Raw genomic sequence first — 25,432 nt, 5'->3', positions numbered from 1 at the left:
TTACACCTGCCTCTAAATAAGAAAAAGTTAATGCTTGTCTATCTCCTGACGCATTTTAAGGGGGGAGGGGGGATTTGTCTAGTCTGTAACAAGTGTTTCCCTTTTCAAAGCAGTCATATTATCATATTCTGACATTTAAAGTTCCTGGCAACCACTTGAAAGCTGCAGTCAAACATGAAATATGTAAGAATGTTTGACATTAATTCGCTTACCATAGGTGAGCATCACTGGCTGGGCCCAGTATTTATAGTCTTGAATAGGTGGTGGTGAGCTGTCTTCTTGAAATGCTAAATTAGGCTGTTGTCAACCTGCAATACCTGGGCTATTAGAGAAGGAGTTAAACAAATTTGATCCTATGACAATGCAGGAATAACAATGTATTTCCAAGTCAGGATGGTGAGTGGCTTGGATGGGAACTTGAAGATAGTGGTGTTCCCATGTGTCTGCTGCCCTTGTCCTTCTGGATGGAAGTGGTCATGGGTTTGAAAAGTTTAAGGATTTTAGGTGAATTCCTGCAGTGTATCTTGCAAACAGTACACAGTGCTGCTACTGAGTGTTGGTGGTAGAAGAAGTGGATGCTTGTGGATGTGCTGCCAATCAGGTGAGTGCATTTGTCCTGAATGGTGTCAAGCTTTTTGAGTGCTGTTGGAGCTGCATTCATCCAGAGAAGTTGCAAGCATGCCGTCACACTCCTGACATGTGCCTTGTGGCTGGTGAACAATCTTTAGGAAATCAGAAGGTGAATTACTCAAACAACTAAGCACAGCAAAAAAACAGTAAAACACAAGAACAGGTTCATTGGCCCCAATGTTCGCCGACACGCGATGTCTTTCTAAACTAAAAACCTTTGCCTCTGCACAGTTCATATGCCTCTACTCCTTGCCTGTTCATATATGTGTCAAGATGCCTCTTTAATTTTGCTGTTGTTTCTGCTTCTACCAGCTTCTCTGGAAGCACATTCCAGGCACTTTTCACCATCTGTGTAGAAAATTTGCCTTTCACATTTCCATTAAACTCACCACTCCGCACCCCTTTTAATATAAACCCATGTTTTCTAGTAATTGACATTTCTACCCTGGGAAGAAGAACTCCAACTATCCATGCCTCTCATAATTGTGTATACTTCCATCAGATTTCCTCTCGACCTCTGACATTCAAGATAAAACAAACCAAGTTATCCTAATTTCTCCTCATAGCTAATACCCTCCAAAATCGGCAGCATCCTGGTAAACTGTTTCTGCATTATCTCCAAAGCCTCCACATCCTTCTGGTACTGTGGTGATCAGAACTATATGAAATATTCCAAACGTGGCTTGACTAAAGGTCTCTACAGTTGCAAATGAGTTGCCATTTTTGACTGTCTATGCCTTGATTGATGATGGCATAGAGTCATAGAGATGTACAGCATGGAAACAAGCCCTTCGATCCAACCCGTCCATGCCGACCAGCTATCCCAACCCAATCTAGTCCCACCTGCCAGCACCCGGCCCATATCTCTCCAACCCCTCCTGTTCATATACCTATCCAAATGCCTCTCAAATGTTGGAATTGTACCAGCCTCCACCACATCCTCTGGCAGCTCATTCCATACATGTCCCACCCCTTAGGTCTCTTTTATTTATTTCCCCTCTCACCCTAAACCTATGCCCTCTAGTTCTGGACTCCCTGATCCCAGGGAACAGACTTTGTCTATTTATCCTATCCACACCCCTCATAATTTCAGCCTCTCCTTGTAGCTCAGATCCTCCAACCCTGGCAACATCCTTATAAATCTTTTCTGAATCCTTTCAAGTTTCACAACATCATTCCGATAGGAAGGAGACCAGAATTGCACGCAATATTCCAAAAGTGGCCTAACCAATGTCCTGTACAGCCGCAACATGACCTCTCAACTCTATTTGCCTTCTTAACCACTTTGTCCACTAATGTTGCCATTTCCAGCGATTTGATGCTACTGTCGACCTCCCTCCTGCATTAGATTTTCCAAAATACATTACCTCGCATTTGTCCGGATTAAACCCCATCTGTCATTTCTCTGCCCAAGCCTCCAGCCTATCTATATCTTGCTGTATCCTCTGGCAATCTTCCACACTACCGGCAGCTCCCCAGCTTTTGTGTCATCTGCAAAATTACTAATCAGGTCATCAAAATTCTTCTCCAACTCATTTATACATTTTATAAACAACAAGGATCCAAGTACTAATCAGTTTGGAACACAGCTGGTCATAGATCAGGAAGTCATCCTGCCATTGCTACTCTCTGAATTCTACGACCAAGCCAGTTGCGTATCCATTTTACCTGCTCACTGCAGATCTCATGTGATTTCACCTTTTGGATCAGCCAACCATGGAGGAACTTGTCAAAGGCCTCACTAAAATCCATACAGATAACATCTACAGCCCACCCTCATTAATAATCTTTGTCACTTCTTCAAAACACTCAAAAACTGTTTATGAAACATGATCTTCCCCTCACAATACCATGCTGCTTAGTGTCAATAAATCCATATTTTTCCAAATGTAACTATTCCTATGAATCTTCTCCAATAATTTTCCTTTCACTGACATAAGGCTCACTGGCCTGTAAAATCCTATATTAACCCTGTTTCCCTTCTTAAAGAACAGAAAAGCATTGACTATTTTCCAGTTCTCTGGGAATGCTAAAGAGGATACAAAGATTTTGTACAAAGCCCTGGCAATTTCCTCACCTATCCTCCACAGCATTGTGGTATGGATCCTACCAGATTGTCTACTTTAATGCTTTTCATAACACCCTACATCTTTTGTTATACTGCCATACCATAGAATGTCAACATATTCCTCCCAAGACTCACCATCAACCACATCTTTCTCCTTTGCGAATACTGATGCAAAGCATTTGTTAAGGACCTCATCCACCTCCTCTGGCACCACGCACAAATTCCTTCGTTTATCCTTGAGTGGACTTACCCTTTCCATAGTAATCCTCTTGCTCCTTGTATACGTATAAAATGCATTAAGATCTTCCTTAATCCTGTTTGCCAAAAACATTTTATGCTTTTAGCCCTTCTAATTCTTTATTTGAGTTGTCTTCTGCTATCTTTCTACTCTTCAAAGGCTCTGTCTGTCTTCAGTTTCCTAAACTTTATGTATAGCCTACTTATTCTCTTTGACTAAACTCTGAATTTCTCTTGTCATCCAAGGTCCAGAATCTTGCCATCATTGTCCTTCATTTTCACAGGAACATGCTGGTCTTGAACTCTAATTAACTGACCTTTAAAAGATTCCCACATGCCATATCTGGATTTACCCTCAAACAGTTGTCCCTAAGCTACATTCCCCAGTTCCTGTCCAATATTGTGTTGGTTAGTCTTCCCCCTATTGAGTACTTTCATCTGAGGACTACTCTTATCTTTATCCATAAGTATCTTAAAACTTAAAGAATTATGGTCACTGTTCCAGAGATGCTCTCCCACTGAAACATTGATCACCTGATCACTCCCCAATACCATGCCTAATATGGCTACTTCCCCAATTGGACTATTTGGAACATACGTCAAAAAACTCTCCCTGGACGCCTGACAAACTCCACCCCCGGAGCCACCCCCACCCTTATTTTCACTTCCCCTCACCTGCAACTCACACCCAAAGATTCTGCATCATCTCTTGACTGTGCCTAGGAATCCAGCAATGATCCTAAGCTTCAGGTAGGTATCATACTAGGAGTACCTCCTAGGGGTGCTGTAGCTCACAGAGAGCTGTATCTCTGATTGGCAAGTAGATTTGGGTGGATGAGATTTCCACCCCTGGGGTCCTTGGTCTCCCTCTGCTGTCTAGCTAGGTGCTTGAGTTGCACTTGGTAAGTCGGGCTTTCCCTATTGGGAGTGGCATGGTAATCTCACTAACCTTGTCTCTGTGGTGAGTTTGATTCCTGTCGTCACCCTTAACAATTCCTCATTTTTTCAGAGAATGACTTGAACTATTTCTCCACATATGCTGCCAGATCACACAAGAATTTTCAGTCATTCACAGGGGTCATGGATTAAAAAGTAAATTCTGTTGTTGGAATTGGACACCTAGAACATCAAGATGTGCATGCCTCCTGCAAGTAGAAGGTAAATGCCTCTTATTTTGCTAATGGAGTAACTCCAAGGTTTGAATGGTAACTACTTGAAGTAATTGACTCATTAGAAATCCACAGTTCAATTAGATTGCAAAGTCAAATAGTTTGTGCTCAATTTTTACATCTCTGAATGATGCTGAGACTGGCTAGGAGAGATAGCGATTGCCATTCAGTGGTAAATCAACCAACTTATTTTGGAAATTCATTCACATTGTAAGCTTAGATAGTATAAGCTGATCTGAAATATTTTGTAATGAATGACAACTTGCTGAAGTCATCAGTATAGCATGACATCAGCAGTCTGATATAATAATCATGTTTCTCTCAACCCTCTGTACCATAGTACAGTTTCTTTAAAAAAAAGTGCTCTAAAATAAAATTTGCACATTCTCATATGTCTCAAAGACCTTCAGTCAATTAAACACTTTTGAAGTGTACTATTGCAAAAGGAAATGCTGCTGGCTATCTAAAATAAAAATTGAAGTGAATGGAACAATTCAGCAAATCTGGATAAGTCAGTAGGAAGAAAAACCAAGCACGGGTATGTCTGAGCGATGTGGGCCATGACAAGACGTGTGGTAGAACTGAGTGACGAGTGCAGCCGTGCCCATCTCAATATTGGAAGCAACTCGTGCCATCTTTTGTGCTTTTCACAAATAACGTGGTGAGATTTTCACTAAGCAATGACAAATTGCCAAATGATATTGACTGTGGCTTGCTAACTACCTTGTTAACAACACAACTGCCTCATTAATATTCAGCCTCCCACCTTACCAAACTCACCAAGTAAGCTCGATGCTGGGAGGCCTCAGTGAGGAAACCAGAGTGAGCACTGATGGATCCAGCTTACCTCTAGCTCTGAACAACGCTGGATATCAGCATCTTAGGGCAAACTCTGTGGGCACTAACAATATGTCCAGGGATATTGGCATCTGACAATGTCCCAGCCTCTAAGAACCATCCTTGATTACGCACTCCCAACAATTTCCCAACCAATTGATTGGTAAATCCTTGGTTTTTCTCTTTGGCACTTTTTAAAAAGCAGAGTGATGTGCAATTTTCCAATCCAGAGTGACATTTCCATAGGAATAATGGAAGATTATAGTTAGGGTATCTAGAATGTGCTCCTCTACTTTCGTTAACATCCTCAGATGGAAAATGTCAAGTGTCAGGGATTTGTCACTCTTTAATTTTCTCATTTCTGATGTTTTATTTACGTTAATTTTATTCAGTCCTTGCTCCTGATGCACGACTAATTTCCGCAGGAGTTCTGACAATTTACTCTCCTTTTCTACTGTAAATACTAGGACAAAGTAATTATTCAATATATTGTCTTTGAGAATATTCAACTTTCAGTCTTTAGTGTGATAAAACTGTTCTTGACCACCCATTTCCTGTGTAAAACTATGCAGAGGGTTTGTCAGTCTGAATAGCATTGGGACACAGACAGACTTCACACTCATTGAGATTACTTCCAGTGTGGAAACAGGCCGTTCGGCCCAATAAGTCCACACCGACCCTCCAAAGAGCAACCCACCCAGACCCATTCCCCTATATTTACCCCTTCACCTAACACTACGGGCAATTTAGCATGGCCAATTCACATAACCTGCACATTTTTGGACTGTGGGAGGAAACCAGAGCACCCGGAGGAAACCCACACAGACACGGGGAGAATGTGCAAACAGACAGTAGCCTGAGTCGGGAATCGAACCCAGGTCTCTGGCGCTGTGAGGCAGCAGTGCTAACCACTGTGCCACCCTATTGTGTAAAAAGCTGAATTATCTTGACAATGTAATTTGAAAGTCATTCTGGGATTTACATATCAAAGAACAGAAACCAGCATATCCCATTATAAAAGATGAAAGTTTTAATCTAAGATTGTTTACTATATCACATCTCCATGACACTGGACTCCTTTGGCTATAAATTCTGTGAGCAGGATCCACAACCACCTGATAAAGGAACGTGCTCCGAAAGCTAGTACTTCCAAATAAACCTTTTGAACTATAACCTGATATTGTGTGATTTTTAACTTTGTCCACCCCAGTCCAACATTGGCACCTCCAAGTCATTTTCCTTTTTTGTAACTATAAGATGTCTTTCTACTGATTTTGATGTGTCTGGCAAGTTTCCTTTCATAGACCCTTTTAGTTGCTCTAAAATGCTGCTTTGTGGCGCTTTGCTGGTCTTTGTACATTTCCATACCACAGGATTTTTTCTGGTTTGTGGCTTTTCTTTTTGTTTTATGCTACCCCTTATCTCTTTACCTGTCCATGGCTTTTTTTTTATTGCTGCCAAGTGTAGCTTTTTGTTCTCAGGGATATAAATTATTATGACTTAAAAGCTTTGATTCATAAAATTTCAGATTTATAATGAGCAATTGTACTAGTTGTTTGCAGAGCAGAGTTGCAAAATTATATCATCCTCTCTGTGTACAATATTTCCTAACTTTATTCCTGAAAAAGCTAGTTTATTTACATGGCCTCAGTCCAGCTCATATTAACTTAATGATGTATTTCTAAAGAAGTAATGTTGTACAAAAAAAATTGGTTCCTTTTTTCACATGTATATTAAACTGGCTTCAATCTAACCCTTCTAAACTTTTTTTTGCTTTCTATCTGAGATTAACAATGACACATGGACTTTTAAGCAACAATGAACTCAATGATCAATATGAAATTAAATGATTGAATCATGAAGCACAGCAATACACAGCAACTCACATTTATTTCCAATTGAACACACTTCTGCTACCAGTATTGTTATTCTATTTTAAAGATTAATAGAACTCACTCTTCCAGCAGGTGGCTATATGCTATGTCTATTGACAATAACATTCAACATCTACTTTATTCAAGACATGTTATTGCTGATGTAATGTGTGCTTGCTCAGCATAAGATCATGATGGCTAAGGTTTTTATCTTTGACATAATCATACAACATCAATAAGGGTTGCAGGAATTCCTCCTGATCTCCAAGCTTAATGATTCTGAGGGACAGTTGATTACTTAAATATTTAACAGTATACCCAACCACCTGCTATTTAAATAACTTATTACAATATATGATTCAAAAGCAGTACACAACATCACAATGAATGGTTTTACTCACCATGCTCACAGTTAGAACTCTCCAAAGATTGCCTAGCATCAGTCATATAGCGAAACAACAATGATAGTCTCAAAACATGGAAACATAAGAACTACCATCATTCATCTAATAGCACATGTAGAAATTTGCAAAAGATGTTGAAATATAAAAATAGTCTATTGAAGTACTCAAGAAAAAGATAATGATTTGACTTTGGTATGTATGCAACCAGTAGAATGTTAGAAATTCTATCAATGCCTGAAATATTTAAAGATCTGCAAAACTGTAATAGATATTGTGCGGGAAGTCAATGCATATTCACTATGTTGGTGGGTGTTAAATTTGCATGGAAGAAATGCCTGGCATCTGGTATGGCAATTTAATAGCCATTTATCCTGGAAATGCACCAGGAAACAAGCTGCTACTGTCAGGGATGAGCTGATTGCTTCAAACAGCATGAAGTGGGCACAATATGAGACATGTGGACAAAGTTGGAAATAATCTGAAATTATTGAAACTGAGGAATACACAGATGAGAATTGTACAGTCTGGTCACCTCTCTCCCACTCACTGTAACCCATGTTGTACCTCAGGGCTCTGCTATGAATTGGACTTTAGAAACACCATTGCACCATGGTAGAAAAGAATAATTTCTCCATTCATTTCCTTAAGGACAGATATTAATATAGACCCTGGTCATAGATTTGCTTATTTTAATAAAAGGTGGAGAATATAAATACTGAATTACTTATGTCTTCACAAAAAGAACTACAGCTGATGCCCATGTTGAACACAGGCAAATAGCTATAAAATAAAACTAGTCTTCAGAGGTTGAAGCATTTGTAATGTGATATTCTGTCCTGGTAAATTGATTGCTGTTTTCAAGTTGAATATGAATATCCAACAAGGTGCATCTTTCTGATTCTTACAAAAATATATACTTCTTAGTTAAGTGACTTTTTTAACTTTGTGCTAGCAGCATATAAGTGCCCTCAATACCAGGTTGACTTTTCCCAAGGCTGTGATACTTACATTTGTGCAGACACTGATGTTGCCCAATGAAATTTTCAGGAAAATACAGAGCAATTATTAAGTTATTCTATTATTTGTGTTTTCTTAATTTTACTATTAAACCATAAAGCACGTGTTATTGCATTGTAAACAAAATTCTAGGTTGTTTCAGGTTGTTTCAATGGATGCATCTCCTGAGAGAGTGGATCTATGCTAGTTGTTTTCTTCCCTCATGATTCTTTAATCAATGTTATTTTTCATAATGTCAGTACTCCATTATTGTCCGTCCATCTAATCCCAAGTACAATAAACAATTGGTCTGACATCCAGCAGGCTCTCTGAATTAAAGTTATAGCAAAAGGAAAGGTGCTGAGCTGAAGAGAGCACCGTATTATCAAAGCATGGAGTTTGGCAATGGAAAATGTTTCAACTGCAACAATGCACTCATTATATTTAACCATTGATGCCAAATTTAGTTGGTCTTAAATAGATATTTTAGAAACTGCCATGCAAACTGGAGAACTCAAAAGATGCTGCCTCCTTTCAAGGTCCTGACCATAAAGAGATAGCTGCTGGGAAATGAGAAACTTGGAGTGAACTTGGACTGTTTCTTTTAAAAACTGTAAGCTGTGGAGAACACGCTGTAATGTAGAATGTGATTGGGGAATTACTGATCATGTTAATAGACTTAACGGCACACTCAACTAAAAACAATGACTGCAGATGCTGGAAACCAGATTCTGCAGTAGAGTGGTGCTGGAAAAGCACAGCAGTTCAGGCAGCATCTGAGGAGCAGGAAAATCCGACGTTTCCAGCAAAAGCCCTTCATCAGAATTCCTGATGAAGGGCTTTTGTCCGAAACGTCGGGTTTTCCTGCTCCTCGGATGCTGCCTGAACTGCTGTGTTTTTCCAGCACTACTCTACTCCAGAATTAAAGGCACTACTCCTGCAGTAGTTTACGTTGTCCTTTTAGTTTCCTTCTTACAATAAATGTTACGTAATTCTCTTAAATCAGTCATTGGGAATTCAATCTTACAGCAACTGCCTCCCACAGACCCATGGACATTTAGACTCACCTTTTTTCCCAGTACCAGTTTCAGCAATTCCTCCAGGAATTGAACAAAGAGCATTTTGTTCTACAAGGACTTCAGGATCCTGAAGCAACTGTATAACTATATCATAGAATTGCAACTCACTGAGCATAAATAGCACAGTGTGGGTAGAATTAGAACACATGAGGAGACTGAAGGATAGATGGACATTAACATATAAAGAAAATAAGTTATTCTTGTAGGTAAAGTAACAATAAGTACTAAACTGGGCATTTCTGCCTGTTTGTCAAATGTAGTGTTTGTTACAGTCCTTGCACGGTATTTTTTAAATGACATGAGTTTTGCTGGTTGTGTGTATAGGATCTTTCAAGTTCATTAGCTGCTGTTTTAATGTGTTGATGGGCTTGTGGGTTGCCATGATGCCTTATAAGTGCTCCTTATTTGTTTTCCTGTTATTAGAATGTCATCTAGATAAATGGTGACCTGAGGTACAACTTGCAAAATGTTCATTGTCATCCAAAGGAAAATTTCACAGGCTGACAATAACCTACATAGCAGTCTCGTTTATTGGTACAAACCCTTATGGATATTAATTATAGCATGTTTCTGGGAATCTTTGCCCAAGTGCAATTGTAAGTATGCATGGCACATGTCCAGGTTAGTGAAGTACAGTTCCCCTGCTAGCGCTGCCATTAAATTCTCCATGAGAGAGATTGGGTATTTATCCAGCTGCAAAAAGTAGCTTACCCGTTACTCTAAAATCTCCACAAAGGTAAACTGACCCATTGGGCTTCAAAATCGGTGTTGCCCATTTCACAATCTGGACTGGTTTGATTCCTTCATTTTCCAGGATTCTCATTTCTGCCTCTACTTTTGTCTGTAAGGTAAATGGCACTGGGTAGGACTTGTGGAATCATGGAATTGCTTCCTAGCAAAATACAAGGTGGCCTTTGGTTCCTTTATAGTCCCTAGATCTTCCTGGAAGACTTCCAGGTATTTAATTAGGATTTCATTCAGGCAGCCATTTTCTAATTGAAAATGTTGAGTCAATCTAGGTGAATCGCTTGCAACCAGTCACTGGTACTGAACCAGTTGCTTCTCATAAGAGACAGGAATCAAAGTTATAAATTTAATCAGCAAAGGTTCCCCAGTATATATTCTCGGCTTGGCCAAGATCTTGCGCAAATGTAAGGGCTGGGATCCAGAGCGAATTTTATTAAAATTCTGCAATCACCGATATGGCATGGCCATTATCGACCGCCATTAGAACTGGATGACTATTTAACTAGACATTTATTTTGATTGGTTCTGATTTAGGTGTCGTTAATCAGTTTAAGTGGTCCTAATTAGATGAAGGTGGACTTTCCAGGGCATGAACTCCCATGGATATCGGACTGAGGTATCTTACTCAATTTTGGTCTGGTAGGACTCCAGCTGTTTCAAGTCCGCTTACCGGCAGCAACTACAATGGCTGGCTGGCCAGAATCCTACAGAAAATTGTAACTCGTCAAGGCTTGGCTTTGTTTTGGGGTTTTGCTGTGGGCTGGAGTCCATCTGTTCAGGATATGTCCTGAGTAAGGCTGTGCAAATGCTTTCGCTCAAGTAGTGTCCCCCAAACTCTGTTGGCCTGGCAAGGGTGTCCACTTCCATTAGGATATGCTCCACATGCCACATTTTCTAATGACAAAGTCAGTTGTGGTGCTTGTTTGAAGTCCAGTTGAGCTTCATAGTTAGTAGTCATTTTTGCATAATTACATCATTAATCCTACATACCAAAAGGTCTCTAAGCATCTCATTAAGAGTTAAGCCTTCATATCCTTCTGCCTTCAAACTAGTCAAAAATCCTGACATGGAGTCCCCGCTTCTCAAAATACCAAGTAAAAATGATAGCATCTGAGAATTAGAGGAGTGTTGGGGTCATAATATTCCTTAACTACGTTCATCAATTCTTGAAATGTTTTAGTATCTGGTGCCTCAGGGAAATTTAGGCTCCTAATAACAAAAAGCTCTGGCTGTCAAGAAAATTATTTGTTCCTTTTCGTCTGCCACAATGTTATTTGCCAAAAAAAAAATGCATTCTTTCCACATACTGGGCCCAGTCTTCAATGGCAGGTTTGAACGAGTTAAGCTTCTCAAACAAAGGATGAAGTTAGAAATTGAAAAGGACAGCAGGTCAGATAGCATCCAAGGGTCACCCCAACTCAAAGATGGTTGTTGCGAGGGAGTTTCTTCAGGAAAATGCTTTACTCTCAAGTCCTTGACTCTTATACTGCCTCTTCAGAGTCATCTCTCAGAGTGCCAGATGATGACGTTGCCGTTTTCTGCCCGGATCCGCTGTCCGTGCACAGACTCATGTGCATATGTGGCCAGTTCGAATGGGTCTCGGGGGCCAAGGTCAACCGAGGAAAGAGCGAGGCCATGCTCTTCAGTAACTGGGCTGACCAATTCTCAATCCCCTTCACTGTCAGGACCGACCACCTGCAGGTGCTGGGTATTTGGTTGGGGGGGGCTGGGGTGGACGCGAAGTCTTGGGAGGAGCGTATCAGCAATGTGAGGCAGAAACTGGGCAGATGGAAGCTATGGTCACTCACCATCGCGGGGAAAAAAACCTGGTCATCAGGTGTGAGGCACTGTCATTGCTGTTATACGTGGCACAGGTCTGGCCTATTCCCAGAACCTGTGCCGCTTCAGTCACCCGGGCCATCTTCCAGTTTATATGGAGATCAAAGATGGACTGGGTTCGAAGAGATTCGATGTATAAAGATCTGGGGCAACGGGGGAAATAATACACCCAATGCCACCCTCACCCTGATGGCCACCTTTGTGTGTGGCTGCATCAAGTTGTGCGTGGATCCCCTGTACGCAAACATCAAGTGTCATCGCGTACTGAGGTTCTACCTATCCCTGGTGTTGCGAAGGATGGGCCTGGCCTCGCTGCCACGGAACGCTCCAAGTAGTTGGACTGTTCCGTATCACCTGTCCTTCGTGGACCACAAGTCTATCAGGAAGTGGTCAGCACATAGTGTCCTTGAGACCCTTCGGGAAAAGGAGAGGGCGGATCCTATTGAACGGTTCCCTGAGCAGACTGTCAAAGTCATTTGGCAGAATGCCTCATCGCCTGAACTTTCCAACAAGCACCAAGACATGGCTTGGCCGGTGGTGAGAAGGGCTCTGCCTGTGAGATCCTTTATGCACGCCCAGATTCTCTCGCGCATTGCACACTGCCCTCGAAGTGGCTGCGGGGTGGGGCGGAAACGAGACTGTCACACACCTCCTTCTGGAATCTGCCTATGCAGAAGAAGTCTGGAGAGGAATGCAGTGGCGTTTGTTGAGGTTCGTCGCGAGCAGCACCATGACATGGGACTCCTTGCTCTCTGTTCCACAGGACGCACACTGATATGACCATAACTGTGCCTGGAGGATCATCAACTTGGTGAAGGTCGCTCTCTGGGTGGTCCGAAACCTGTTGATCTTCCAGCTGAAGGACTTGACCCCGACTCAGTGTTGCAGACTGGTATATTCCAAGGTCCAGGATTGAGGGACGCGCTGAAACTTGGGGCAGCTGCCACCAAGGCACAGTGGGGAAAGACCACCATGTAAAATCTGCCTGCCTAAGAAGAATAGGGGGCCCACACAGTCATTTTGGGCTCTGCTGACACCTCAGCTAAATATATGGACATATGATTGATAAACGTACAGACCTGTATATACAAATGATAAATTCTGATCTCTGCATGCAAAGAAACGGAATGTTTCTGTATGTATGGCGTGACCAACTGTACAGACCATCAAAATATTTTATGAATAAAGTATATTTCTGAAATAAAAAATCTCTGAGCGCCAGAATCTCTGATACTCATTTTTTAATCTGTCAGCCAGGGTTCCTGGTTGGACCAGATTAACAGCCCCAATTAGGGAACTCATATTGTATGAGTCCAGCTGGCTGAACTTATTACAATCTCTACAAAGACTATTCAAACCTGTTTGTGAAGAACAAAGATTATATTTATTCATTCTGACAAGGGTAATGTAACAGGGAAGCAGTGAGATGAATGTCTATTTGGGAAACAGCTTCAGGTACTGAGAATTAGAACCGGGTGGGATAAAGAGTGCAAAATGCTTAGTTTTATGGTTTGTAGATGGTTAGAAATAGAGAGTGTGAATAGTTCTTCCTAGTTCATTGTATGTACTTGATAAGGTTTGAAATGGTAGGGGAACTCAGCCCCTTGGAATGCTCCTTCTGCAATAGGTTGGAAATCAGGGACACTTCCAATATCCATGGTGACCATTTTTACAGTAAGTGCACGCTCAGCCAGAGCTCCGGATTGACCGCATATAGTAGCTGGAACTGTCGATGGACTCACTATGGAGCATCCATGATGATGAGGATGTCATACACAGCACATAGGAAATAGGAGCAGGAGTAGGTAATTCAGCCCTTCAAGTCCACTCTGTCATTTAACATGATCATGACTGAACATATCATAGTCTCATTTCTATTTTCCTGCTGCTCCCCATCTCACTTTTCATCAGAAATATAGCTGGTGGGGGTGGGGGTGGGGGTGGGTGGGTGGGGGCAGTAGCTCAGTGGTTAGTACTACTGCTTCACAACGCCAGGGACATGGGTTCAATTGGGCGACTGTCTGTATGGAGTTTGCACATTCTCCCGGTGTCTCCCCATTCTCACAATCCAAAGGTGTACAGGTTAGGTGAATTGACCATACTAAATAGTGTTCAGGGATGTGTAGGTTAGGTGCATTAGTTAGGGAAATGGTTCTGGGTGGGATGCTCTTCAGAGGGTTGGAATGGACTTGTTGGGCCAAAGGGCCCGTTTCCACACTGTAAAGGGATTCAATGACTTTTTTTCTTGGATCTGTCGATTGATTCTACCTCCACTGCACTCTGTATTTACAGATTCACAACTGTCAGAGAGAAATAGTTTTTCTTTATTTCAGTTTTGAACCTACCTTCTCTCACTTTATATTGATAACATGTTGTTCTGGACTCTTCCACAAGGGGGAGCATCTGTTCAACATTCATCTTATCGGCTTTAGCACTTAATGTACCTCAATCAGATCTCCCCTTATTCTTCTGAACTCCAGCGAGTACAAGCCCAAGCTACTCACCCGCTTCTTGAACAACAGCCCTCTCATTTCTGGAATCAAACTTGTGCACCTCCTCTGAACTGCTTGCAGTGCCAGAATATCCTTCCTCAAGTGGGGAGATTAAAACTAGACACAATATTCCAGGTGGGATTTCACAAATGCCTGATATCATTGTAAATATACCGTGTTGGATACTATTGGAGAGGTGGATGGCCTCTCAGGGGAAAATAGCAACAGCCAAGTTTGGGGTGTCATGGTTGGCTTTGCTGCATTGCAGGGGAGGAAAAAGAATGGGACAGCTTCACTGATAGGGGACTTGATTCTCAGGGGAACGGACAGGCAATTCGGTGACAGCAAATGAAATTCTTGTATGGTATGCTGCCTCCCTGGTGCCAGGGTCAGGGATGTCTCAAAGCAGCTGCATGGTATTCTGCAGGGAGAGGGTGAATAATAAACAGTTGCACATTTCAATGCCATTGACATAAGCAAATACATAAATGAGGTCCTGCAAAAAGAATTGAGAGAGGTAGTTGGTTACAGAGGACGACTACTAAAATTATTTCCAGATTACTTCAGGTACCACCTGCCACTGAGTATTGGAAAAAGAAGTTAGGTCAGATGAACGTGTGGTTAAAAGAATGGTTCAGGAAGGAGCGCTTTAGATTTTTGGATCGTTACTCCTCCATGTTGAACAACACTTAGACAGAGTACTGTGGTAGGCAAGGGCACAAAATGTACCCTGGATGAGGGATTGCAAGGTCCATCAAAAGTGACTTGGCACCAATACTATTGATTGAGCTGGTCAGGTCCTGCAGGACATAGATGCCAGACTGGATCTGCAGCAGGTGGTGAGGGAACCGACAAAAAGGAAAAACATACTTGGACCTTGTCCTTACCAATCTGCCAGCTGCGGATGCATCTGTCCATGAAAGTATCAATGAGTGACCACTGCACGATCCTTGTGGAGATGAAGTCCCATCTTCACAGTGAGAATAACCTTCATCATTTTGGGTGGCAATGTCACCAAACTAAATGGGACAGACTTGGAACAGATCTAGCAACTCAAGACTGGGCACCCATGAGGCTCTGTGGGCCATCAACAGAAGTACAATTGTACTCTAGCACAATCTGTAACCTCATGGCTTGGCACTTCCCCATTCAACCATCACTATCATGTCTTGGGATCAACCCTGGTTCAATGGAGATTGCAGGAGGGCATGCCAGGTGTAGCACCAGACATAACTGTAAATGAGATGTTAACCTGATGAAGCCACTGAACAGGACTACTTGCATGCTAAACAGCATAAGCTGCAAGTGATAAGCAGAGCTAAGTGATTTACGCTCTGAATCCTGCCACATCCAGTTGTGAATGGTGGTGGATGATTAAACAACTCACTGGAGGAGGAGGAGGCTCCACAAATATCCCCATTCTCAATGATGGAAGAGCCCAGCACATCAGTGCAAAAGATGAGGCTGAAGCTTTCGTAGCAATCTTCAGCCAGAAGTGCTGAGTGGATGATCCATCTTGACCTCCTCCAGTAGTCCCCAGCATTACAAATACCATTCCGCAGCCAATTCATTCACTCCACAAGAAATGATTGGAGGCACTAGACACTGCAACGGCTACAGGCATTGACAATATACCAGCAATAGGACTGAAAACTTGTGCTCCAGAACTTGCCACTCATTTAGGCAAGCTTTTCCAGTAGTTACAACTCTGGCATTTACCAGACAATGTGGAAAACTTTCTGTATATAAAAAAGCAAGACAAATCCAACCCAGCCAATTACCGCCTCAACAGTCTACTGTTGACCGTCAGTAAACTGATGGAAGGTATCAACAACCTGCTCAGCAATAGCCTGCTCAGTGATACCCAGTTTGGGTTCCTCCAGGGCCACTCAGCTCTTGACTTACTACTGCCTTGGTTCAAACATGAACTAAAGAGCTGAAGTCCAGAGGTGAGGTAAGCATGACAGCCCTGACATCAAGGCTGCATTCAAGTGAGTATGGCATAAAAAAGTCCTCGCAAAACTAGAATCAATGGGTATCAGGGAGCAAACTCTCTGGTCATTAGTCAGATCTGGCACATAGGAAGATGGTCAGAATTGTTGCAGGTCAGTCATCTCAGCTCCAGGACATCTCTGCAGGAGTTCCTCGGGGTAGCGTCCTATGCCAAACCATCTTCAGCTACTTGATCAATGACATTCCCTCCATCATAAGGTCCGAAGTGGGGATGTTCGCCAATAATTGCATAATGTTCAGCATCATTCACTACGCCTCAGACACTGAAGCAGTCCATGTCCAAATACAAGATCTGGACAATATCTAGACTTGGACTGAGAAGTGGCAAGTAACAGTTGCGCCATACAAACGTCAGGCTATGACCAATAAGAAACAAACTAACCACCTCCTCTTAACATTCAATGGTGTTACCATAACCGAGTCCCCCACTATCAATATCCTGGGAGTTATCATTGATCAGAAACTCAACTGAACTCACCACATAAATGCAATGGCTACAAGAGCAGGTCAGAGGTTTAGGAATACTGCAGTGAATATCTCACCTCCTGAAAGTCAGTCCACAATCCACAAGGTACAAGTCAGCAGTGTGTTTGAATAATCACCACTTGCCTGGATAAATGCAGCCCCAACACTCGCGAAACTTGACACCATTCAGGACAAAGCAGCCTGCTTGATTGGCATTGTATTCACAAGCATCCACTCCCTCCACCACCAATGCTCAGTTACAGCAGTGTGTATTATCTACAAGAGGCACTGCAGAAAATCACCAGAGTTCCTCAGGCAGCACCTTCCAAACAGACAACCACTTCCACCTAGAAAGACAAGGGCAGCAAGATATATTGGAACACCACCATCTTCAAGTTCCCCTCCAAGTCACCCACCATCCTGACTTGGGAACATATCAGTGTTCCTTCACTGGAATCCTGGAATTCCCTCCCTAATGGCATTTTGGGTCAACCCATTGCAAATGGACTGCAGCAGTTCAAGGCGGCAGCTCACCATCACCTTCTCAAGGGCAACTAGGGACAGGCAATAAATGCTTGCCAGCCAGTGATGCCCACGTCCCCAGAAATGAGTACATATTTAAAGAAAAGATAGTTTCAGGGGCAGGTCAGACCTGTATAATTTGGATGGGTTGCACCTGAACCAGAATGAGTCCAATATCCTCACTGGGAAAGTTTGCTCAGGATGTTGGGAAGATTTTAAACTAACATGGCAAGTAGATGAGGCACTGAATAGACGTAGTTTAGATCAGAGTGGTGCTGGAAAAGCACAGCAGGTCAGGCAGCACCAAGGAGCAGGAAAATCAATGTTTCAGGCAAAACCCTTCATCAGGAATGGAGGCAGGGAGCCTCCAGGGTGGAGAGAAGTTGGGAGCGGGGGGTCGGAGAAGGTAGCAAAGAGTACAATAGGTGAATGTGGGTGGGGATAGAGGTAATAGGTCAGAGGGGAGGGTAGAGAGGATAGGTGGGAAGGGAGATGGGCAGGTAGGACAGGTCATGGGGACGGTGTGAGCTGGAAGGATGGAACTGGGGTAAGGTGGGAGGAGGGGAAATGAGGAAACTGGTGAAGTCCTGATTGATGCCCTGGCATTGAAGTTTTCCGAAGCGGAAGATGAGGCATTCTTTCTCCAGGCGTCGAGTGTTGAGGGAGCGGTGGTGGAGTAGGCCCAGGACCTGCATATCCTCGGCAGAGTAGGAGGGGGAGTTAAAATGTTGGACAACAGGGCAGTGGGGTTGACTGTTCCGGGTGTCCCAGAGATGTTCCCTAAAGCGCTCTGGAAGGAGGTGTCCAGTCTCCCAACTGTAGAGGAGGCCACATTGAGAGCAACGGATACAATAAATGACATTGGTGGATGTGCAGGTGAAACTTTGATGGGCATGGAAGGCTCCTTTGGGGACTTGGATGGAGGGAGGTGAGGGAGGTGGTGTGGGCATAAGTTCTGTAATTCCTGTAGTGGCAGGGGCAAATGCCAGGACGGGAGGGTGGGCGTGGACCTGACCAGGTAGTCACGGAAGGAACGGTCTTTGCAGAAAGCAGAAAGGGGAGGGGAGGGAAATATATCTCTGGTGGTGGGGTCTGTTTGGAGGTGGCAGAAATGTCGGCAGATGATGTGGTTTATGCGAAGATTGGTAGGTTGGAAGGGTGAGGACCGGGGGGTTCTGTCTTTGTTACAGTTGGAGGGGTGGGGAATGTGGATGAGATGTGTTGGAGGGCATCTTCAACCACATGGGAAGGGAAATTGCAGTGTCTAAAGAAGGAGGCCATCTGGTGTGTTCTGTGGTGGAATTGGTCCTCCTGGGAGCAGATACAGCGGAGGCGGAGGAGTTGGGAATATGTGATAACATTTTTGCAGGAGATAGGGTGGGAAGAAGTGTAATCCAGATAGCTGTGGGTTTGTAAAAAATGTCAGTGTCAAGTCGGTCGTCATTAATGGAGATGGAGAGGTCCAGGAATGGGAGGGAGGTGTCAGAGATGGTCCAGGTGAATTTAAGGTCAGGGTGGAATGTGTTGGTGAAGTTGATGAACTGCTCAACCTCCTCGCGTGAACACTATGGACTATGGAGGATAGGACAGTATCGAAGTAGGTGGAGATGAGTTCAGTGGGGCAGGAGCAGGCTGAAATAATGGGTCGGCCGAGGTGGTCCGGCTTGTGGATCTTGAGGAGGAGGTAGAATCGGGCGGTGTGAGGTTCCCAGACTACAAGGTTGGAAGCTATGGGTGGGAAATCACCTGAGATGATGAGGGTCTGTATGGTTTGGGAGATGGTCGTTTGGTGATGGGGGTGGTGGAGTCATGGTCGAGGGGTGGTAGGAAGAGGTGTCTTCAAGTTAGTATCTGGCTTCAGCGGTGTAGAGGTCAGTGCGCCAAACTACTACTAAACCCCCTTTAACCGCTGGTTTGATGGTGAGGTTGGGATTGGAGCAGAGGGAGTGGAGGGCTGTGCGTTACGAGGATGAGAGGTTGAAGGGGTGGGAGGGGGGTAGACAGTTTGAGGTGGTTAATGTCTCGGCGGCAATTGGAAATGAAGAGATCAAGGGCGAGTAATAGGCCAGCGTGGGGTGTCCAGGTGGATGTAGTGTGTTGAAGGCAAGCAAAGAGGTCCCTGTGCTTAGGGATCAATGCCGGTGTTTTTCTGCTGGCACTTTGGCGTGGGTTCCGATTGTTGGGATTTTCCTGGACACTCTCCACCTCAGAGTCATGCAAGTCGTTAGTTGTGATTGACTCATTTGGGGTTTGGACCTCCATCAGGGTGCTAGCCATGAATCTGTGTTTGTCTGAGATTTGTTCAGGTGTTTTTGTTTTAACGATATTGGCAATCAATTTATGAACTTGCATCTTGCAAATCTCACTTCCAGTTCCCTGAATAGATGTAAAGTCAGAAGCAAGGTTATATCAGATATAAAACGACTGCTAGGACAGTTCAGTCAGTGGAGGAGACAAGGGCATGACAAGGCACATGGGAGGACCAGAAAGCTAAATTGTATCTATTTTAAGACAGGGAACCTGTCTGAGAAGGCAGGTGGCACTTAGAGCACTGATCAGCACAAGGGAATATAATATTGTTGCAACCGCTGAGACCTGTTCATAGTCTTTGGACCCTTTGGTCCAATCCGTCCATGCTGACCAGATATCCCGACCTGCCAGCACCTGGCCCATATCCCTTCAAACTCTTGCTATTCATACACTCATCCAAATGTCTTTTAAATGTTGCAATTGTACTAGCCTCTACCACTTCCTCTGGCAGCTCATTCCATAGACTAACCACCCTCTGTGTAAAAAGGTTGCCCCGTAGGTCTCTTTTATATTTTTCCCCTCTCACCCTAAACCTATGCACTCTAGTTCTGGACTCCCCGACCCCAAGGAAAAGACTGTCTATTTATCCTATCCATGCATCTCATGATTTTGTAAACCTCTAGAAAGTCACCCCTCAGCCTCTGATGCTCCAGGGAAATCAACCCCAGCCTGTTCAGCCTCTCCCTATAGCTCAAATCCTTCAACCCTGCCAGCATCCTTGTAAATCTTTTCTGAACTCTTTCAAGTTTCACAACATCTTTCCGATAGGAAGGAGACCAGAACTGCAAGTAATATTCCAACAGTGTTCTAACCAATGTCATGCAGCCGCAACATGACCTCCCAACTCCTGTACCCAGTCCGTTAACCAATAAAGAAAAGCATACCAAACACCTCCTTCACTATCCTACCTACCTGTGACTGCACTTTCAAGGAGCTACGAGTCTGCAGTCCAAGGTATCTTTGTCTGAGATTTCCGAACACTATCGAGCAACACTACCGAGGACCTCACAATTAAGTGTCGAAGATTTGCTTTTCCAAAATGCAACACCTTGTATTTATCTGAATTAAACTCCATCTGCCACTTGCCTAGTGGCCCAGCTGATCAAGATCCCGTTGTAATCTGAGGTAACCTTCTTCGCTGTCCACTATACCTCCAATTTTGGTGTCATTTGCAAATTGACTAACAATACCTCTTATGCTCACATCCAAATCATTTAAAGGAAGGACTGTTAAAGGAAGGACAGGGCTGGCAGCTCAACATTCCAGAGTGAAGACTTTTCAGACGTGATAGTGGAGTGGTATAAGAGAGATGGGGCATTGCATTATTTATAACAGACATCATCACTACAGTAATGAGGGAAGATATCTTTGAAGACTCTTCAAATGAAGCCATATGGGTCGAGCTTAGAAATATCTCAATGAGATACCGGTCCCTGCTCTCCACTCCCCACCCCCCACCCCCCTCCACCCCCCACCCTCCACAGTCACCTCTGCTCAAGGAAAAATAGCCCAGCCTTTCCAGTCTCTCCTTGTAATGGAAAATGTCTATCCCAGGCAACATCATGGTGAATCTCCACTGCACTCTCTCCAATGCATTCACATTGTTGTGATAGTGTAATGACCAGAACTGCATGCAGTCTTCTATCTGTGGCCCAACCAATGCTCTATAAAGTTGCAACAAGACTTGCTCTATGTTCTATTCTATATGCCCTGCTCCTATATTCTGTGCCATTTCTCTCAGATGCAAGCAACATGTGTTTAAGACTATTATAAGTTGATGACATTGTAAGTTTGTAAAAGCTTTGCACTTATGTTTGATTAGATCCTGTATCTCTTAGTCATTTTCATTGAACCAGTCTTGATGTTTCTTGGTAGTGTGAGAGACAGAAATCCTCTTTGGAGGTGCTCATTACAGTTACCTTTAAGCTTGATGAGGCACTGCGATACACCATAGATTTGTTGACTGGTAGTTGAGAGGCTAACATTGGGGTGTTGACTGAAAAGAGATACCACTGTGGGATCTTGGTGTTTTCATTCATGACTTTAATTTAATTCTGTTATTTCCAACATTTGGGGATTAGGCTGAGGGAGATGGTGGATTTATCGTGAGTTTTAATAAAGATCTTGAAAGGACTTGGCTGTAGATTTTCTCTCATTTTTGACTTCAAATTCCTGGATTGCTCTCAACATCAGCAAGACTTTTCTGCTCTGGAAAATGCTCATTATACTGTAAAACCCTATTGCTTTACTGCTGCTTTGTCCAGTTAAAATGCTTCAACCAGATTATTGCCTCTCCACCTCCCAACTATTGTGATTGTGAGACTTCAGCCTCCTGCTGAGTTTATACCTGGCTACTGGTACGTCTGTTTCTTTCAGCACCAGATGGAGTAGATAAGGCAAGTGAGGATGTGGCCTGTGTCTGGGACCAGTTGCAAATAACTGGGAGCATAGTAGCAATGTACAGCATGATGAGGGAATTGGACTTTGGTGAGCTTCTTTGCAATGAGGTACTTATATTTGCTTGTGCACGGATCATACTATGGTCCATAGCAAATCCGTGCTTCCAATTTGGAACCCCTTTGCACCTGGACAAAGTTTCCACTCTGTTGAGATCATGTAGTGTTCAATGTGCAACATTTTAGAAAGAAAATCACATAGGTATCTTTTAGTATTTTGTGCAATGTAGCAATGCTTATATTATCTCTCATAAGGATGTGGATATGGATATTTTGGGATTGAAGAACTCCAGAGACATTTATTATAATTAACTATGATGTAAAAGTGTTTGATTTTTCAGACAACCAAGTATCTGGGCTAACACTAAGCTAATAGTTTATAACAGAGGAGCACTCTTCCAGTCTGCTGTTACACTTCAAGTGATCCAATGCAAGGTGGAGTCTGTAATCTTTATACCCTCACCATATCCTACAATACAATGATGATATCATGAGCATGCCTCAAAAGGCATATGGCATACTGACCATGAAAAAAACACTTTTTTTAAAACTAAGATTAAAAACTTAATCCTAACAGATTTACATGGTTGCACATAAACATGCGTTGCCAATTCAATTATTATACAAACCAATAAAACCGAGTTTAAAAGACAAACACTCTGGAGGTCTGGCAACTTGTCCTCATCTGGTAATCATACACCCATGCAGAGAAGTAAGTATTGTGTTCAGTTGCACTTGTTTGACAACTTTGTTGCCATACCGCTGATTGCTGTCATTCAACATTGTTGCACAATTATTATCAATGGTCTTCACCCTCTTTGTACCAGTTGTCTTCTGTCCCTTCACAATATATCACTATGATCAAGAATGATTTTTTTTTATGATTATGGACTGGATGCATATTTTAGAAGCTTTTACTGCAATTCAAATATTTTGTACATTTATTGCCAACCTGTCCTCACACTCCAGCACATAGTTGGGCAGCTAGTTACCCGCTCACTTGTGAATCATTTTCATTCTCCTGTGTTTTTGAAGAAGAATGTTCTTTGCCTAGATGTTCAGCAAATCATTCATTTGCCTTCTGAGCATAGGGTGTGCACAGAAATACAAGAAGTCAATGCAAAAGATTTGCTTTGTTACTTGTACTTAATGATTATTGATTTGATACTACATACCATAAGTTCTATTGGACCATTTAAAAAGGTAGATGGTGGGGTGACAATGTGCGTAAAAATTGCTTGCCAGTATATTATACTCTGTTGTTAGACACCATCCATTCCAGGACACTGAATAAACTGAAATTAGCATTTATTGCATCAACGCAAGTTGCATTGCTGAGTTGTTGAAAAAGGGCAGCATGGTAGCTCAATGGTTAGCACTGCAACCTCACAACACCAGGGACCCGAGTTTCATTCCAGCCTCGGGCGATTGTGGAGTTTGCACGCTCTCCCAGTGTCTACGTGGGTTTCCTCCAAGTGCTCTTGTTTCCTCTCACAATTCAAAGATATGCAGGCTAGATGAATTGCCATGCTAAACTGCCCATAGTGTTCAGGGATGCATAGGTTAGGGGTAAATGTAGAGTGGGATACTCTTTGGAGGGTTAATTGTGGACTTGTAGGGCTGAAGGGCCTGTTTCCATGCTGTAGGGATTCTATGGAAAATAGAAGGAAATTCTCTGTCACAAGGATGCGATCGTTTTTTTCTACTGCTAGAGGTTGCTATATTTGAAATACCTCACATGGAAAAATAATCATCAGAGTCTTACCAAACCATAGGGCTGCTCTCCTATTTCAGAGAAATGAGGATGGTGGTTTAAGTGGATAGTCATCACATATCAGGTGAAGGGAGAGCATTATTTTGCTTTTACTTCATTAAGAGTGTCAGGCTAGTCTTGGATCTCTTGCTCACCTTCATAACAGTTCACACTGGTTCTAGCCAAATCAACTTTAAAAAGGTACAGGATCAATGAGCAAATGAAGAGGAATATCTTGAGCTTTGGGTAGGTTCAGTATTCTGTTCAATACATTAGAAATGTACGGACCTATACTTTTGGGTCTGGAGGCAGAGAACAGGTCATTTCACTCAACTGATTAGATGTCATCTAGTGTGGTTCAAACCCTGTTCTGGCTAAGATTTGTGGTCTGCATCTTTTCCCTGACCCACGGTAAAACCATAGTGTTACCTAGATTTGGAGTCTTTGAATAAGTGAGGATGCTGCATGGTGAAGAAAGTTGTGTGTTTGTGCAAATTTCAGTGGGCATAGTCAATGAATTAGATAAATTTTGCTTTCATGAGAATTTTGACTTGTGAAGTGAATTACTTGGTCAATATTTGTAATATCTGAGCAATAGAAAGGAGTCAAAATTCATTATGTAAATACATATTCAGTTATACGCATGATTTCAAGTAAGGGGTTTCAGTTAGAAACAGGCCCTTCAGCCCAACAAGTCCACACCGACCCTCCGGAAAGCAACCCACCCAGACCCATTTCCCTACATTTACCCCTTCACCGAACACTATGAGCAATTTAGCATGGCCAATCTACCTAACCTGCACATTTTTGGACTGTGGGAGGAAACCGGAGTTAAGCTTGCCTAATTAGAGTGCTCCTTCAGTAACACAGGAGAGACAGACTTCCAGGCACATTTGGAGAACCATTACAATGTACACTGGGGAAACAACATAATAGTTCCAGTTATGCTGTCACCCGACTAGTTATTAGGCAGTGAAGATAGTTTATCGATTAAATAATATACAAGACACTGAAATATAAAATGAAAGAACGTGTTCACATTGTACTTTTTATAACTTCAGGTAATCCCAAGACATTAATGAAATACTTCTGAAATATAGTCACTGTCCCAACATAGGAGACAGTGCAACAATTGTACATAACAAGGCCACTTTAGTGATGTTGGTTGAGGGAGATTAACTTACCAAGACACCAGTGACAACACACCCAACCCCTCTCATCGAGATTCTTTTCATTCACCTGAAGGCAGATAGGGTCCTGGTTTAGCATCTCATTTGAAAAACAGCACTTCCAACAAAGCAACATTTTCTCTGTGAGCATAAGAGGTATAGTTAGTAAGTTTGCAGATGACACCAAGATTGGAGGTGTAGTAGACAGGGAAGAAGGTTACCTCAGATTACAACAGGATCTTGATCAGATGGGCCAATGGGCTAATAAGTGGCAAATGGAGTTTAATTCAGATAAATTCGAGGTGCTACATTTTGGAAAAGCAAATCTTAGCTGGACTTATACAATTAATGATAAAGTTCTAGGGAGTGTTG

The sequence above is a fragment of the Hemiscyllium ocellatum genome, chromosome 10, assembly GCF_020745735.1.
Source record: "Hemiscyllium ocellatum isolate sHemOce1 chromosome 10, sHemOce1.pat.X.cur, whole genome shotgun sequence".
Taxonomy (NCBI): domain Eukaryota; kingdom Metazoa; phylum Chordata; class Chondrichthyes; order Orectolobiformes; family Hemiscylliidae; genus Hemiscyllium; species Hemiscyllium ocellatum.
Note: the sequence above shows the minus strand (reverse complement) of the source record.